The sequence below is a fragment of the Chrysochloris asiatica genome, unplaced genomic scaffold (genome assembly GCF_000296735.1).
Source record: "Chrysochloris asiatica unplaced genomic scaffold, ChrAsi1.0 scaffold00107, whole genome shotgun sequence".
In the NCBI taxonomy this organism is placed as follows: Eukaryota; Metazoa; Chordata; class Mammalia; order Afrosoricida; family Chrysochloridae; genus Chrysochloris; species Chrysochloris asiatica.
In genome coordinates this window covers 7,817,621-7,822,964 of record NW_006408625.1, presented here as the reverse complement: position 1 = coordinate 7,822,964, position 5,344 = coordinate 7,817,621, and positions in this window count along the sequence as shown.

Genomic DNA, 5,344 nt, shown 5'->3' with positions numbered 1-5,344 from the left:
TCCTGATAAGCATTATTCACTACAGTATCACGAGTTACCCATCTGTATTTCCTTTCATCCGCTCCGCCCAGACAGATTGAATGGTACCCCCTAGAGATTCTGCCTTCCTCCATGCTCCCTAGCACTAGGTTCCCCCTTGAAAGCTTGTAAGCCAGTCACTTCTTGTCTTTGTAGTCCCCTCCTCCCCATTTGACTATTCAATGTCCAAGTTGTCCATCTCCGTCCACTCTGTGTGTGGAGGGGGTGGCCAACATTAATTCTTGATAAAAATATTCAACAAAGTAGGAATTGAAGGGAAAAGTAGAATTTCCACTGAATAGTTTCCTTCTTTCCCAGATGGTTCTGGTGAAAGGGGATGGGGGAAAATAGTGATAGGATTTTATGATTCAATTGTGAGTAATTGTTAGCAGGATTCATTGTGATGATCACAACTGTAACTGTTGAAAATTTGTAAGTAAAACAGGGGAGTAGTTAATCCTCCATTCAGGAAGAGATGATCCCAGAACTACCAAGAAGAAAGAGCATGAATGGAGTGTGAGATCCCTACCACAAAAGTGGTGACAGCAGAGACAGGGGCAGAGGCAGTGGCATGGAGAGATAGAACAGCTGTGGGATCTAGGAGTAAGAATGTGTACCTACAGGCAGAAGGCTGGCTTGTAAAATGTGCCCTTTGGATATTTAAATGTATATATTTTTTGTTTTGTATGTATACATCAAATATTTTTGCTTTGTTCATTTGCGCAATATAAGCTGTAAATGGGGAGCCACAGGGAGAAAATAGGATAACTATTGTTGCAGGGAAGGGATGAAATCCTTGAGATGAAACAAAGTGTATAATTTGTTAAATGTAAAGCTGATAATCTTGTCTGGAATCCTTCATTCAGTTCACAATAAAAAGTTTTGTTGTGATACAAAAAAACAGTGATAAAACAAACAAACAGTGTTTATTAGGGCAACTCATATTAATAAACACACATCCAAAAAGAAGGAACCCAAATCAACACATTAATGCAACATCTCCAGCAATTAGCAGCAAAAGAGCAGCAAAGTAAGCATACTGCCATCAGTAGAAAAGAAATAATAAAGACTGGAGAATAAATAAATGAAATAGAAAACAGAAAAACAATAAAAAAAGTCAACAAGACAAGAGTTGGTTCTTTGAAAGGATTAATAAAATTGACAAACCATTGGCAAATCTAACAAAAGGAGAAGCAGCAAATAACACACATGAGAAACAATATGGTAGATGTCACAACAGAACCAATGGAAGTATAGGAATAATAACAGAATACTATAAAGAATTGTAAGGAGCTCAGGTAGCGTAGTGGTTACGAATCGGGCTGCGAACCCCAAGGTCAGCAGTTTGAAACTACCAGCTGTTCTGTGGAAGAAAGATGAGGCTTTCTGCTACCATAAAGATTTACAGCCTCGGAAACTCTGTACAGGGTCACTATGAGTCAGAACCAACTCCACGGCACATAACAACAACAACAACATAAAGAATTGTACTCCAACAAATTTGAAAATCTAGAAAAAAATGGACAAATATTTAGAAAAACACAACCTACCTACACTAACACAGAATGAAGTAGAAAAGTAGGGGGAAATAAACAACATAAAAAAAAAAGAAGAAATTGATTAAAAATACCTACTGAAAATAGTCACAAAAAAGATGGATTTTCTGGTGAAATTTACTAAACATTCAGAGAAGAGTTCTACTGAAACTGTTCCAGAATATAGACAAGGATGGAAAAGCCCCAAATACATTTTATGAAGCAAGCATAACCCTCAAATAAAAACCAATGAAAGAAATAAACTAAAAAAAAAAAAAAAAATCTAAATGTAAATGGGGAGCCACAGGGAGGAAATAGGATTACTGTTGTTGCAGGGAGGGGATTGTAATCATTGAGAGGAAACAAAGTTGAATTTGTTGAATGTAAAACTGATGATCTTGTCCGTAATCCTTCACTCAATTTAAACTGATTACTAACATGACTCCAGGTGTGGAGTTGTAGGATCAGCATTGGACTTCAAACCACAAGGTTGGCAGTTCAAACCTACCAGTGGATCCTCAGAAACCCTGTATAGGGTTTCTATGAGTTGGAAATGACTCAAAGGCACTTAATAACACCAACAGCATCCCTCATAAATATAGATGAAAAAATTCTCAACAAAATCCTAGCCAATAGAATTCAATAACATATTTAAAAAAAAAAATCATCAACAAGTGGAATTCATACCAAGGTCCAATATTAGAAAAACAATCAACTTAATCTACCATATAAATACATATTAAAAACACATGGTCATATTGATTAGTGCAGAAAAATCATATGACAAAATCCAACACCCATTTCTGATAAAGACACTCAACAAAATATTAATAGAGGGGAAATTCCTCAAGATAACTAAGAGCATACATACAAATCCTGGTGTGGTGCTGCAGGTTAATGCACTACACTGCAAGGTTGGTTTGAGCCACCAGGTTGGCAGTTCAAGCTCACCAGCCGCTCCTTGAAAATCCTATACAGGGATGCTATAAATTGGAACCGAGTTAACAAGAACAACAACATACAAATCCAACAGTCAGCATTACTCTCAATGGAGAGAAATGAAAGCTTTCCCTTTTTGAACAGGAATCAGACAAGGATGCCCTTTATCACCACTCCTATTCAATATTGTGTTGGAAGTCTGAGCCAGAGCTATAAGGAAAGAAAGGGAAACTAAAGGCACCCAAATTCGCAAAGAAAAAGTAAAAGTCTCTACTTGCAAATGATATGTTCCTATCGACTCGTCGGCACTTAACAACAACAACAATACATAGAAAATCCCAAAGACCCAGCAAGATAATCATTGAAACTCATTGACATATTCAGCAAAGTAGTACAAAATCAATATAAAAAAATCAATTAGATTCCTCTACATTAATAAAGACAGCTCTGAAAAAAATCAGGAAAACAGTACCATTTACAATAGCTACTCAAAAGGAGCTCTGATAGCGTAGTGGTTATGAATTGGGCTGCAAAGCTCAAGGTCAGCAGTTTGAAACTACCAGCTGTTCCGCGGAAGAATGATGAGGCTTTCTGCTCCCGTAAAGATTTACAGTCTATGAGTTGGAACCAACTCCACGGCACATAACAACAGCAACAACAACAATTCAAAAGATTAAATACTTAGAAATAAATCTAATGAGAGAAACAAACAACATATACACAGAAAACTACAAAATATTACAAGACACTAAAAAAGACTTATGAAAATGGAAGAATTTTTGGATAAGAAGACTTAACAATGTGAAAATGTCAGTGGTACCCAAACCAATATGTACCTACAATGCAATCCAAATCCAGATTCCAACTTCGTTTTTTAAACAGGTAGAAAAACTGATCACTAACAGAACCATAGTCTCAGTGGCTATCACAGTCAATTGGCATAACATAAGTCATAAAGACAATGTTCTACATCCTACTTTGGTGAGTAGTGTCTGGAATCTTAAAAGCTCATGAGTGGCAATCTAAATTGCAACTATTGGTCTCTCAATGTGTAGAAGAAAGAAGAGTGATGAAAACTGAAGATGCTTGAATCAACTAGTCCAATAGAGTGATGGAGCAGTTGAACATCAGTCACCATGACTCTGAGACTAGAAGAACTAGATGGTGCCCAGATGCCACTACCACCTGCTCTGAAACGGATTACATTAGAAGGTCCTGGACAAAGTGGAAGAAAACGGGTAACAAAGCTCAAAATTATGAAGAAAAACAACAACAACAAAAAAGGCTTATTGGTCAGAACTGGAAAGTATGCCCCTGAGCATACTTCAAGTCTAAAATGGAACTCACCTTGTGGCCCAATTTTTAGCCAAGCAGTAGATAGGTATCTAGAGGGGACAACAGTGCTAGTAAGGTATACTTACTATGAAATGGTTAATCATTCAAGATGAAAAGGGTAACATTTACCTAAGGACAAAGGTAGGAAAGGATGGGAAAGCAGGTTGAATGGAAATAGGAAACACAGGGAGAAAATAGGATAACCGTTGTTGCATGGAAGGGATTGCAATCATTGAAATGAAACAAAATGTATGATTTGTTGAATGTAAAACTGATGATCTTCTCATAAACCATCACTCAGTTCACAATAAAACATTAAAAAATAGAAGAAAAAGAAAGGGGAAGAATTTTCTTTAAAAGCACAAAGAATGCATAGAACATAAAAAGAAATATTAATCAATTTATCTACATTAAAATTAATAACTTCTGATACATTATAGAGTGGAAATACAAATCCAAACTGGGAGAAATATTTGCAGTATCACGAATTCACAGATAATTATTGTTTAGAATGTGTAAAGAACTCATGGAAGCTACTGAGAAAAACCAAAATGGGCAAAAGATATTTCTCAAAAGAGAAAAATACAAATTTCTCTTTGACAAGATGCTTTTCACATGAAAAGATCTCCAGCTTCATTGTATAATTCAGGCCAATACAAATTAAGACAGTAATAAGATGCTATGTGGAGATTGATAAAAATGAAGAAATCTACCGACTGTTGCTGTGGTTGTGGAACAATGACATGGTTGCAGCTGATTTGGAAAACATACTGGCATTCACATTATAAGTTGAATCTTTTAATACCCACTGGTATGGTACTGTAGGATAAGCACTGGACTGGCAACAGGAAGGTCAGCATTTCAAACCATAATCTGCTCTTGGAAACCCCTTTATAGGGTCCCTATGAGTCAGAACAGACTCGATGGCACACATCAACAGCAAGATTCAGAAATTCTATTTCTAGGATTATTTCTTAGAGAAACTCTTAAACATTTGTAGGTATAATGGAAGACAATAGAAAAAAAAAAAAAATGCTCAGAGCAGCATAGTTCAAATTGATGATGGTGGTGGTGTGCTATGAAATCAGTTCCGACTCATAACAACTCTGTATAGGGTTTCTGGGGCTGTAAATCTTTATGGGGACAGAAAGCCTTATCTTTCTCCATGGAGCTGCTAGTAGATTCAAACTGCTGACCTTGCGGTTAGCAGCCCAACTTATAAACTACTATGTTACCAGAGCTCCTTATGTTTAAAATAGAAGAAAAAAAGAAACAGTTGATAACAATATATTTTTTGTTGTTATTAAGTGCCATTGAGTTGGTTCTGACACATAGTGACCCTGCATAGAGTTTCCGAGGAATGGCTGGTAAGTTTGAACCGCTAAACTTGCAGTTCAAACTGACTTTGCAGTCCAGTGCATTAACTCAACAGCTTTACACCAGGACTCCACAACAATATATGCTGTTGTTAAGTGCCATCAAATCAATTCCAACCCATAGCAACCCTGTATAGGGTT